Source organism: Hippopotamus amphibius, chromosome 5, assembly GCF_030028045.1.
Source record: "Hippopotamus amphibius kiboko isolate mHipAmp2 chromosome 5, mHipAmp2.hap2, whole genome shotgun sequence".
Classification (NCBI taxonomy): Eukaryota; Metazoa; Chordata; class Mammalia; order Artiodactyla; family Hippopotamidae; genus Hippopotamus; species Hippopotamus amphibius.
The window spans coordinates 159,029,920-159,043,763 of record NC_080190.1 but is presented as its reverse complement, the minus strand read 5'-3'; the positions used below and the strand labels follow the sequence as shown (position 1 = coordinate 159,043,763).

The following is a 13,844-nucleotide window of genomic DNA, read 5'->3' as shown; positions in this document are numbered from 1 at the left end:
TTAACTACGCGTGCGAAGGTCTGTGTTCTTAACTGCTTAACTACGCAGCTGGGACAGCAGTTTCCTGGACTCTGTAATGTCTGTTCTCTGCTCAGGTTCCTTTCTGCCTCTGTATTTATGGAGTTATTTTCTCACGTATAACTTGAGGGAATTGTACTTAAAATCTCCAAGTCCATTTAACAAATCCTGTGTTTTTGGTTGCATAGTATGTGCTAGGAACTGTTCAAGGCTCTGAATGAACAGCCAGAACATCCGTGTAATCGTGCAGCTTATTCTTTAGGGGGCGTGAGTTGGGGAGGAGAATATAGGAAAGCAAATATACACTTAAATAAGTGGTGATAAGTTCTACAGAGATAAATGAAACAAGGGGATAGAAAGTACCAGTGGTTGTTTGTGGAGGTTATTTTTATACAGGTTGGTCGGGGAAGACCTGAAGCAACTGAGAACATAAACAACACAGATATCTGGGAAGAGAAGGCATCATGTTACGTTCTAGAAAGTTGGTGTTAAGAAAATCTCCACCATGTGAAATGTATTTCAGTTTGGAATGCATTGTAAGATTTTTTTTTCTATTGAAATATAGTTGATTTACAATGTTGTGTTAGTTTCAGGTGTGCAGCACAGTGATTCAGTTTTATATACATTTTTTTTCAGGTTCTTTTCCCTTATAGCTTATTATAAAATACTGAGGATAATTCCCTGTGCTGTACAGTAGGTGTTTGTTGGTTATCTATTTTATATATAGTGGTGTGTGTATGTCAATCCCAAACTCCTAATTTATCCCTCCCTGCCCATTTCCACTTTGATAACATTAAGTTTGTTTTCTATGTCTGTGGGTCTATTTGTTTTGCATATTTGTATCTTTTTTTTTTTTTCCCTAGATTCCAAATATAAGCCATATCATGGTATTTGTCTTTCTCTTCTCTGGCTGACTTCACTCAATATGGTAATATCCAGGTCCATCCATGTTGCTGCAGATGGCATCATTTCATCCTTTTTTATGGCTGAGTAATATTCCATTGTATATATGTACCACATCCTCTTTATCCATTCATCTGTTGATGGACCATTAGGTTGCTTCCATGTGCTGGCTACTGTACATAGTGCTGCAGTGAACATTGGAGGCATGTGTCTTTTTGAATTACAGTTTTCTCTGGATACATGCCCAGGAGTGGGATTGGCATGTAAGAAGTTTTCTTGTTTGTTTTGCATTATTCGTGTTTTCCGAATTAAGCCTAAATATTAATATTTAAATATTAAGATTAATACTCCCTGCATATTTACTGACAGTAGTAAAGGGAAATGACTCAGAAGCACAGGGAAGCTACCCTGGAATTCATAAAGTCAGTGGATGACCAACCTGTCAGCAAACAATTTAGGGTTTGTTGTGTGCTCATAATGCAACCTTACTAACAGATCACTTGTTTTTACCAAAGTAATAAATGTTATTGACATGAGTTGTAACACTGAAATTAGTTTTTCTCCTCTAACCTTTAGAAATGAAGTAGTAATTAAAGCAGGAACTTGTAACATTTTAATTTTGAAGCTTCAGAACTTTCAGGATCTATTGCTCTTATGCTGAGAGCCATATGAAGCGCATGGTGTTTTGTATTGGTATTTATATGAAATTTTATAACATCATACATAGGTTAATGCTATTGATAAATTTATGAGTGAAAGGAATTTCAGCAAATTTTTTATTGACTTTTGAAGATTAAAAAGATGGAGTAGGCATATGGTAGATTGTATAATTTCTCTAAAAGTCAAACCTTTTGTTTAAGTGATAAAATGCGAGAATGATGACTGAAGAGTTAAACTCAAAGGAACTACTTTTTGGGGGAGGTGAAGGGAACCCTCAGAAACTGTAGGACAAAGGAAGTTTTCTGCAAGAAGTGTGAAATTCAGTAAAGATTTGGTATCTGCTAATAATATGAAGGGTATACATTGATATAGTGCTTTACCATTTATAAAATATTAATGCAGATACAAGATATAAGTGGAGTTTAAGAGAGGTAGTTGAGTCAAAGAAAACTGTCAGACATCTTCATTAGAATAAAGATTTTTCTTTCTTGCATGTCAGCCTCCCCACTCCCACAATTCTTGCTGTGCAGTATTGATTCTGCAGTGTGTCTGTATCTGTCTCCTTCCTGTCTCAGATGTATGTTTTCTCTTCCTTATTTTCTCTTCTTTTCCTCAGCCTCAGACTGATGGAAATGGAAAACGCAGTTTTTAGAATGTGTTTTATGTCCCACACTGTTACTTTAAAAGCATATAAATCAAACATTACTATTTCCCACTCCTACTTGGGAGGACTAGAACAAATCTTAGTTAATTTAGTTCATTCTCTAATTGTTAATGGCTTTGACTGTTCTTTCTTCCATACTGACTCAGGTAAGGAGCGCACATTTCACAAGAGGAAAAAGATCTGACTAATTGTGCTTTAAATGTCAGTGCCCCAAAGGATGGGATCTCATCTGTCTCGCTTACATCTCTGTCCTTAATGCTCCATACAGTGCCTGACACACCGTAGATGTACAATAGAGATTTGTTTAATGAGTGAAATCATTGCTACCCACATGACTATGCTCTTCCCTCTAGGTAGTTGATTCTGCTTTGACTTCCAACCCATTCTGTATCAGTACTGTATAAAAACGGTATCACTTCTTACATCGCATTCTGTTGTCACTCCTGAATTTAACACATTTTGTAGTAGATTGGTTTGTGGTTCATCTTCTAACCATGAACTCCATAAAAAAATCAGGAGTCTTCAGACCACACTTCTATACTTTGAGAACCACTGCCCTGAACTTTTCTAGTTAGTTTAGATTAGGTTTAGCTGTAAGTAACAAACCCCAAAATAACAGCTGAAATGAGATGGAAATTTATTTCTCTTACATTTTGCCATGTTTCCCAGGGCAAGTATATAAGGGTTATGCTCCACAAAGTAATCAGAGACCCAGGTTCACATCTTCCTGCTTCATCATGAGTAGCTTTTGTTCTCAAAGTCACTTCATGATCTAAAGTGGCTGCTTCAGCCCCAGCTATCATATCCATACTCTACCCAAGAGGAAGGAAGTAAAAAGAAAGGTAAAGGGCTTAACCAACTTTTAAGTTACCACATGACTCATCTATTTACGTATCAAACCTCTATTACACGAACATACTAAGCTGAAAGAGGTACTTGTAAATCTCTCCATTCTGTATGGCCAAGTGTATAGCCAAAAATTGGAAGAAGGGAAGGGCATCTTGGAAGACATCCATCCACAAGGGATTGGGCTCAAGTTTCCATGCAATGATTGCACTCAATTCTGGGATGTGCCATTTTCTCTATAGTATCTTAAACTGATTCTCTGGTATCAGATAACCTATAAGTGAAAAAATTATCTGCCCTTATACACCCAGTATGCAGTAACAGTTTTCTTTTCAGAAAGGGAAAGAATGAGCAACACAACTCTCATTAGTTGCTATAAATGATTAAATCCACCACCACATCCCCCAGCTTATTTATTTGAAGGCAGTGGAAACCCATCATATCCTAGTTGCTTAGAGGCTCCCCGGTACCTTCAAGCAGATTTTTAAAAATGGCTCTTCTAGTTGGTCTCTATGTGAGCACTGATCTGTTGCAAGTACTACATCAGTGATTCTCAAGCTGGGAATGATTTTGCCCCCTCCCCAGGGAAGATGTGGGAACATCTGGAGACATTTCTGGCTGTCATAACTGAGGAGTGGATGGGCGTGTTACTGGCATTTAGGGGGTGTGATGCCAAGGATGCTGCTAAATATCTACAGTGCACAGCGCAGTCCCCTGAATAAGAAATTATCTGGCACAAAATGTCAATAATACCAAGATTAAGAAATCCTGCATTATAATGTTTTGGTTTTAATATTTAAAAAAATAGATATTTCCCAATTTTTTTCTGATTTTACATTTAAAAGATATTTGTCAGTATACAAAAGGTATAAATTCAAATTAAGAATTCTATTCAATGTCAGTTAATTGAAGAGAATAGACACTGAACTCTTTATCATACCCATATTTATCTTCATAGATATATGTGGAGGATATCTAGTAGACAGTACGTTTAGAAGCTGAGAATATTGGTCTCAATTTCAGCTGAGCATTTATGATGAAACATATATGCTTGGAAGTTATTTACACACAGATGTTAGTTAAAGCGATTGCAATATATAGATGAAACATAAGAGAAAGAGGTCCAAGGACAGAATTCTGAAGGTGGCTGGGAGTGGGGGTAAGGAGAACAATCATTGGTATTTAAGGACCTAATTCCTCTACATGACCATCTCAAAAGATGCAAAAAAAAAAAAAAACCCATTGAACAATCAAACATTCATACTTGATAAAAATTCTCAGCAAACTAGAAATAGAAGGGAACTTCCTCACCCTAATAAAGAGCATCTATGAAAAGCTCACAGCTAGCATCAGACTTAAAGTGAAAGACTGAAATGCTTTTCCTCTAACATCAGAAACAAGGCAAGGATGTATACTCTCACCATTTCTATTCACTTGTACTGGATGTTCTTGCCCATGAGAAAGAAAAAGAGAGAGAGAGAGGGAGGGAGGAAGAGAGAGAGAGAAAGAAAGGAAGAAAGAGAAAGAAAGAAAGGGAAAGGAAGGAAGGAAGGAAAAGAAGAGAAAACCATCTTAATTTGTAGATGACAATCATCTATGTAGGACATCCTAATTAATCTACCAAAATGCTGCTAGTAGTAATAAATGAGTTTCTTAAGGTGGCAGGATGTAAGATCAACATATAAAAATCAATTGTATTTGGTATTTTCCTGTCTTTATTTATTGAGATAGAGTTGATTTACAATATTATATGTTTCAGGTATACAACATAGTGTTTCACAATTTTTAAAGATTATACTCTATAATTACAAAATATTGGCTATCTTCCCTGTACAATACAATATATCCTTGTGGCTTACATATTTTATACATAGTAATTTATACATCTTAATCCCCTCTCTCCACTGCTAACCATTGGTTTGTTCTCTATATCTGTGAGATTGTTTCTTTTTTGTTATACCCACTAGTTTGTTTTATTTTTAGACTCTCCAATAAGTAATAACAGTATTTGTCTGTCTGACTTATTTCACTAAGCATAATACTCTCCAGGTCCATCTATGTTGCAGCATGTTGTTGAATTAGTGTTTTCATTTTCTTTGGATATATACCCAGGGGTGGAATTGCTGGATCAGATGGTATTTCTATTTTTAGTTTTTTGAGGAACTTCCATACAATTTTCCACAGTGGCTGCACCAATTTGTATTCCCACCAACAGTGTACAAGGGTTCCCTTTTCTCGACATCCTCACCAACATTTGTTATCTGTGGTCTTTTTGATGATAGCCATTCTGACAGGTGTGAAAAAATGGTGTCTCGTGGTTTTGATTTGCTAGTCTCTGATGATTAGCAATGTTGAGCATCTATCCATGTACCTCTGTAGCCATTTGTACGTCTTTTTTGGAAAAATGTCTATTCAAGTCTTGTACCCATTTTTCAATTTTTTTTTCTATAAAGTTGTATGAGGTGTTTATATATTTTGGGTATTAATCTTTTATCAGTCATATCATTTGCAAACATTTTCCCCCTGTAGGCATCTGATTTCAGTATTGTTTTGAAGCTACAGTTATCAAGACAATATAGACATATGCAAAAGAAAAATAGATATGGATCAATGGAATTTGTTCAGAAATAGACCCATGCATATGTAATCAATTGATTTCAACAAAAGTGCCAAGCCAATTCAATGGGGAAATGGTAGTATTTTTTACAATAAATGGTGCTGGAACAAATTGATATCCATACACATACACACCAAAAAACCCCCAAAACAAAACAATAAAGAGTCTAAATGAATGTCAACCCTTACCTTAAACTAATATACAAAGGAATTCAAAATGAATTACAGACCTGAATGTAAGAGGTAAAAGTATAAAACTTCTTGAAGAAGACATAGGAGAAAATCTTAGCAACATTGGTTTGTCAGTTGTTTCTTAAATGGGATACAAAAAGCAAGAACTAAAAAAGAAAAAAAATCAATAAATGGACTTCATCAAAATTAAAAAAAAAAAAAACCTTTTACTTTTCCAAAGATAATGTTATCAAAGTGAAAAGGCAAACTACAAAATGGGGGAAGATATTCGAAAAACATATATCCAAGAAAGGAATTCTATTTAGAATACATAAAATCTCATCTCATAATAACATAAAAAATAAAAATATGCCAAAGATTTTAAAAAATTTTTATTGGAGTATAGTTGATATGCCAAAGATTTGAACAATCGCTTTACCAAAGAAAATATATAGGTGGCATATTAGCACGTGAAAAGATGCTCAACCTCACTAGTCATGAAAATACAAATTGATGCCACACTCACACAAATGGCTAAAATTGAAAAATCTCACCATACCAACTGTTGGTGAGGATGTGGAACAACTGGAACATAATAATACTGGTAGGGTTGTAAAATGGTACAACCACTGTAGAAGTCAACTTAGCAGATTCTTGAAAAGTTAAACATACATCTACCATACTACCTAGTCATTCCATCCTGAGGTATTTATGCCAGAGAAATGAATGTATATGACCACATATATGCACTAAAGTACATAGCAGCTTTATTTGTAATAGCCCCAAAACGGAAGCAACGGAAATGTCCATCAACAGAAAAACGGATAAACCAATTGTGGTCTATCATACAATGTTAATACAAGTCAGCAATGAAAAGGAACTACTGACACATGCAGCAACTTGGGTGGGTCTCAAAATGATGCTGACAGAAAGAAGACAAAAAAGAGTACACATTGTGTGATTCCTTTGATATAAAATCCTAGGAAATGCAAACTAGTCTGTAGTCATGACAAACATCTGGTTGCCTGACGATGGAGAGAGATCAGCAAGCAGAGGAAGGATTATAAAGGGGTCACAAGAGAACTTTTGGGGTGATGAAATGCACACATTGTCCTGATTGTGATGATGGTTTACGGATGTATACATATGCCAAGACTCATCACATTTTACACTTTAAATATTTGCAATAAATCTGTATAAAATATATCCCCCCCACCAAAAAAAAAGAATAACAGGGAAAGCATTAAAAGCCATTACTACTATAAAGTTTTCTTTACCACCATCACCCCCTATCCGTTGAGCAGGAAATAATTTCTAACTCCTATTCCCAGATCACTTTTTACTTCCATTATAGTGCTTATCAGATGTCTCAGTTATTTATCATTCCAAAACTTAGTGGCTGAAACCAACTATTTATTGTCACATTTCTGTGGGTTGGCTGTGCAGTCAACTCTGCTGGTTTTGCCTGGGCTCAGTCATGTGACTGTAGTCCAGCTGGCAGAAGCTGGAGGGTCTAAGAAGGTTTTGGCATAGATAGGTGGAAGACTGGCATCTTTCTCACCATATGGTTTCTTGTCATTCCGTAGTCTAGCCAAATCTTGGTGTGGCAGTTGGGTCCCAAGAGAGTAACGATAGAAATCATGAGGTCTCACAATGCCTAGACTCCAGACCTTACACAATGTGACTTCTGCCCCCTTCCCCTGGTCAAGAGAAGTTACAAAACCAGCCCAAATTCAAGGGGATGGAGAAATTGACTTCATCCTTCTGATGTGAGGAACAGCAATGTTGTATTGCATGGACACAGGGAGGCATTGGAGGCCATTATTATAATAATCTATCCTTCCAGATTATGCTTTATCACGGACATTTTTTTTTGGTACCTAAGTTCCTTGAAAGTAGTATCTTATCCATCTTTTATTTCCCTTTGCAATGATCACAGACCTCACACACTTTGTCATAACTGTTGACTTTTTTCCTGGATGATGAGAGAAGTAAAAGAAAAGTGGGAAAAAACTAAAATTGAAAAAGTATCATTGTCGTGGTAGGGTGAAAAAGATAGATCCCAAAGTGTTTAAAATCAAAATTTCCATAGCAAGCAAAAGCAAACAGCAGCTATTGATATGCCATCAGAATATATCTTAATAGGCACAGCATTTTTATTGCAAAATAGGTAACGGCAATACAATCCTCAGTTTTATAGATGAGAAGGGTTGCAAAACTGTTTAAGTAGCTAGACCTCATTTAAATACAACTCTCCTGATTCCAAGTTCTAGGCTCTTTTTTTCTTATTCAAATTTTATAGGATTGTATTATGTTCAGCAATTGGAGAAAGGAGTAGATAACTTCGGGAAATTCAATTTACACACAAAAAAACATCATCGTGGTGGTTAGTACCATGCTTTTCGTATTTATATTTTCCTGTGTAGAAAGTGAGAGATTTTAGAACAATGCTAAATGTGCTTAAAATAAACTTTATTCATTTATTTAAGTTCTATTTCTAAGTGCTTACGTTTCAAGAGACAAAGTATGTTGTAGAGCAGCTCTGCCAAAAGTTAGTCCAAATTCTTTAGCCTTTCCTAGAAATTGCAGCCAATGTTTTGCCTATCTGCTATTAACATGTTACCTTTTGCATGCCATCTTATATTTGGCATGTTTTGTAAACAGGCTGAAAGCTCTAGGCCGGATCCCGGCTACATTTAGGTTTTATAATTATATCTTCCCGCAATATTCTTCCCACTCAGACAGCTAATAAATAGTTTAACTAATTTAAGATTCATCCTTTCTCCTTGTCTCTGTAAAATTTAGAAACTGAAAATGCAATTCAGAAAAAACGATTTTCTGTGCTCACTCCTATTATTACTTATTCAGTGTCCAGTAAGGAACCAGGTTATGAGGCAAGTAGGTCAGCAGAATCATGAGATCAAATCCCACCCCTTGAGGATCATCCAGTATCAGAGGGATGGACAATTTTTGGGTGTCTGCAAGCTCCAGAATTCTGCGATTCTAAGTGACCCACATGGTTCATGATGTTGCTGTTAAAGTCTTGTAATGCATTATGTTACAGTTTTTTAGTTTTTATATAATCCAACATATTGGGCAATAAAGTCATTTTGACACTATTCATATTAGTTAATCTTTACTCTGCAGTAAGACTTAGTGTAACCTTTTAAATAAAAACATTGAATTTTTCTAATTCAGGAAAAATATAAATGAAATATAGCAATCTTAGAGGGCAAGACATCAGTTTAAATTACTGGGTTAAATTCTCCACAATCCCATGACTCCCTGTGGATACCATTAATTCACATCCGTTTTGTGATGCCTCAACACTGAGGCCAAGGCTATATCTAATTCATTCTTTTGTCCTTGGTATTTATCACGGCAGCATATTATAGGTTTTCCCTCTTTCTATGTTTTTTATTAGCCTTGGTATCAATTTTGAACTTCTGAAGGCTTGATAAGAGAGTTGCAAATTCATTAAAAATACATGAATAGATTGAAAATTCTCACCCATATTCAATGCTCTTTTTAAGCCTTCAGCCTCTGAGCCTCTGAGGGGAACAGTTGCTGCTTATAGATCTGGCAGTTGGTTTTAGTGGAAAATCTACTTTCACAGCTGAAGTCCTTTGCTTTTCTGAAGCCATATTAATAGCATTTATCTTTCAGGATCAATAGTTCTAAGCTAATCAGTTCCTAGCTTTGGGAATTTATAGATGAGGACTAATCTCTCTGAACTCTCAAAATGTCCCCATTTATGAAACTGAGATAGTAACACCTCTCACAGAGTTGTGAGGATTGATGTTACATACTTAGAATGCCTGATGGAACGCTCGGCATATAGAAAGTGCTCAGTAAATGGTCGTAGTGAAGATAGCAGCTTTTAGGACTCTTCCTTCGGTCTTCAATTTGGTGTTTAAATATTTGAAAAACAAAATGGAACCTGTTGAATATTTTTGAGCTAAGAAGTAATGGGAAAATGAAAACATTCCACATTCTCTCTCTTTGGGCTTTTATAGTGTGACTTTAAATATTGAAATCTTGGTCCATCAGACAAATCTTTGATGAAAGTTAAGCAACCAAAAGATAACCCGAATCAAACACATGGTTTGAAGTTATTTTGCTACTGCTACCCCTAAAATAACCACACTGAAGTGCAATAATTTGGAACCTCTCAGTATTTTTCTTGTGTATTGCGAAAAGTTGGTAAGGTCTTGTGAAACTCCTACAGTTTCACTGAAATAATATTAAAACCTAAGTCCCCAGGTCTTTTGTTTACTAGCTGTTTGATCCTAAGCAAGTCATCTAGCTCATCTGCAAAATGAGTACTAGACACTCTTATTATCTCACAGGTTTGTTTTAAGATTGAAAGAGATATTACATGGGGAATGGCTTTGTCATTGTGATGGCTGTTAAGTTATATTAATACTAAGTACCAATGGGGGTGAAATGGGGACTCCATTTAGGAAAACTTCAGACACATCTCCTTTCTCATGTGAAACAGGACTGACTACCATATACTGGATTCCTAAGGAGATACTTAATCTCATAGCACTAAATTATTTTTTTTCTTTGCTCATGTTAATTCATTTATTGATAATTTTCTTTTTTTTTTTTTGTTATGTGGTGCTTTTATTGTTTTTTTAAATACATCTTTATTGGAGTATAATTGCTTTACAATGTTGTGTTAGTTTCTGCTATACAGCAAAGTAAATCAGCTTTATGTATACATATATCCCCACATCCCCTCCCTCTTGAGCCTCCCTTCTACCCTCCCTACGCCACCCATCTAGGTCATCACAAAGCACCGAGGTGATCTCCCTGCATAGCACTAAATTCTTAACAGACCATCTGTTTCTCAGTCACTAACCTGGCTCCTTCTCCCCTAGGTTGTATGTATCTGCCATATTTTGCTTACGATGGAGGGAACAGGGGGAACTTGTCACTTACTGGGTCCCCTTTGGGATCTGCCTCTCTGCAGAGAAATTGGACACATGATAATTTCATTAGAAAACATTTTGCTCCTGCCAAGAAAGGCCCATGGTTTAGAGCATGCATGTGACTTGGTAGCTGGTCTGCCTAGTTCTGGAATGCAGAATTACAGAACCCATTGTTTCTGTACACCTAACCCATATTTCAACCCTAGGCTTTATCAGCAATAAGGCTGCTATTTTTATCTTCAACTGCTTGGCTTATTTGTTTCTCAAAATGTTAAGAACTTAAATGGGAAAAAAGAAGTATTCTTTATTACTCCACTGAAAAGTAAGGGCTAACTTATCCAAGACTTTCCTCACAGGGTGGCTTCTGAAAAACTCCATAGAAACTAGCTACAGCTGAGAGTTTAAGACAATCAAACCAACGTATGGCAGAAATCTGAGTGGCAGTTGGACTGGTGCTCCCACAACCAAGAATACTGAGGTAGCAGACCTGGGCTGCATACTGAGGTTCTGCCATGTTATACAGCTGTGAGCTCTGCCCCCTGCAGCCCCCCCCCCCCCCCCCCCGCCCCGATCTGACTCCAGCCTCTTGATTTTGACAACTGATGGGTACTGGGGTTATGACGTAAGGATGGAGCCAAGGTTCTGCCCCATCATCTTGCTGGGATCAAATGAACCCTAGCTCTTGGCCACATCATGTGAAGGGCCTCTACTCTCTCAATCATTCACTTTAAAAGTCCCACAGCCTAAAGACTGAGTTTTCTCTTCCAGAGCCTGAAGTTCAGCCTTGCTCGATGCTTGTGTGCTCTTTGAATACATTGGGAAACAAGGGCTCACACACCTGCTATGGCTTTTGTCTCTAAATGAACCCCCACCTTCTACGTGTTCTCGAAACCTGGTGTGTGCGTGTGTGTGTGTGCTCGCTTGCCTTGCTTGGTCATTCATCTTTGGTTGCTGTCACCACCAAACTTCAGCATCATCTGCTCAAAAAGAATGATTATAACTTGTCTACAGCTCTCTAGACAAAAAGTTTCTTACAGATTATTCATTTGACCATCACCATAACCTTGAAGACAGGTATCCCTTACCCCATTTCATAGTCAAGGAACTTGAATTCTGAGAATTTCAGGGGCACATACAATGAATGACAGAGGTGGTTCTCTGGTAGCCAGGTCTTTGGCCTTTAAATCCTGTGCTCTTTGCTTTATAACCCTTTCTAGGAGTTGGTGATTCTATAAACATCTATTGGATCGTGTAGAAAAGCCTGATTCCCTTGTTGCTATGGGAATAGTTGAATGCCTTGTTTTCCAAAAGTCTTTTTCTTTATCTCAGATAGCAGTTCCAATAATGGATTCTGCTTTAAATAAAAACAGCCCATGGCTCTCTAGAGCTTATCTTTCAGTAAATTTTTCAAAATTACACTGAAGCTGGAGAAAAAAGAATAGATATTGAAATCTCTAGCATTCAGATGCTGCAGAAGTGGTACTGCAGGTGAGAGAGAAAAGAATACCAGTTTGGGATGCATGTATTCAGAGCCCAAAGGGGAGACATGATAGCAAAGGAAAGGTGGAAACATCAGAAAAAGGGCGATGTTAGAAAAAAGAGAAGAGTGCACACACAGCTTTTAAAATTGTGGCTCTGCACATTGGTGAATCACATTGTTACACCCATTGCTTAGTTCCAGAGAAAGTTCTGAGAGTGCAGGGGCAGTCAGGCCACTTTCAGCACTGACAGGACCAGAAGGGAGTATGACCATGGTAATGCCTGATCAGTGGAAGTGGGGTCAAACAAGGAGAGTGATTCAATGGATTGAGGCTAAATTAGGAGAGAAACCTAGAACCTCAAAGGACAGTGAGGATGGAGGGGTGTTGTAGAGAGGACTGTACAGAGGGTGAGACTTGATATCTTAATGAGCTTACAACCAAATGCGGCACATGAGGCCACACCAGGATTTTTACCCTTTGGTTCTACCCTTTGTTCCTGGGGGGAACAACTAATATTAGGGGACAAGAAGGATGGGGAGGTGGCAGAATTCCAGTGTGCTTCACGAGATCCTAATATGCTTCTCAGGGTGGTGTTGAACTCCTAACCCAAGGCCTTTTTGCTATGCTGGCTGCATTGAGGGAGCACTGAGAGGAGAAAGTAACATTGGTAACATACTCTGTCCTCCTCTTTATGTTCTTTTCAGAAAACTGGGATCAGAGAATGTTAGAACTGGTATGTGTTAATCTAAAATGTTTCTTTTCCAAAAATCTTAAAGCAAAATGTACACTCTAAAAACCTGCTCTGTGTTTGAGCTATAGCTGCTTATATTCACTAGGACATGACCATATGCCAGTTTGAGAAGGTAGGTCTTACAAGACAATGTTCAAACTCCAGGATATGATGCTTAGGTCTTTTTCTGATCTGGTCCCCTGTGTCACATCCTCCAGCCTGCAGGCCTCCTTTGTCCCCTCACTCCTTCAATCTTGTGCTGATTGTGCTCAAGTTTCATGAGTCCTCTTGCAGTCGTCCCAAGATGCCATGACTTGGCCTCTACGGCCCTCTCATTGAGATTGAGATTGAGATTCTCGCTGTGTAGAGCTGCCTTCCTTTCCTTGCCCACCTGACCAACTCCTGCTCATCCTTTTAAAGTCTCATTTCAGGAGTCAGGAAAACCTTTCCTGGCCCTTTGGGAGAGGGTAGAGTCAGGTGCTCCCCCGGGTGTTTTTAGTACCCACTGGAGTACCTGACTTGTAGTATGGTGTGCTCAATGAATACTCAAAAGGAGAGAAAATAGCAAAAGCAAATGATTATGGAGTGCCCAATGGGCATTGTTCTAAACACCTCTAATGCATTACCCCCACTTAATCCTTACAACAACCCTGTGAAGTAGGTATTATCACCATTCTATTTTATCTACGAGGAAGCTTAAAGAGCTCAAAAATTAGTCCACCTTTACACATCTACTAAGTAGCAGTGCTGGTGTTTGGACTCAGTCTGACTCCAGAGTGCACACTCCTGACTACAGTACTGACCTGCCTGCAAGGAGC

At 37.7% G+C, this 13,844-nt stretch overlaps 1 protein-coding gene across 1 annotated transcript in view; it reads left to right on the top strand.

Annotated features, from left to right (window-relative positions):
• Positions 1-7,110, top strand: part of TMEM65 (transmembrane protein 65) — a 54,214-nt gene extending 47,104 nt beyond the window's left edge. Inside the window, exon 8 of the mRNA XM_057736069.1 lies at positions 19-7,110. The gene's annotated coding sequence lies outside the window, so the exon portion shown is untranslated. The remainder of the gene's footprint in view (positions 1-18) is intronic.
• The last annotated feature ends 6,734 nt before the right edge of the window (positions 7,111-13,844 follow it).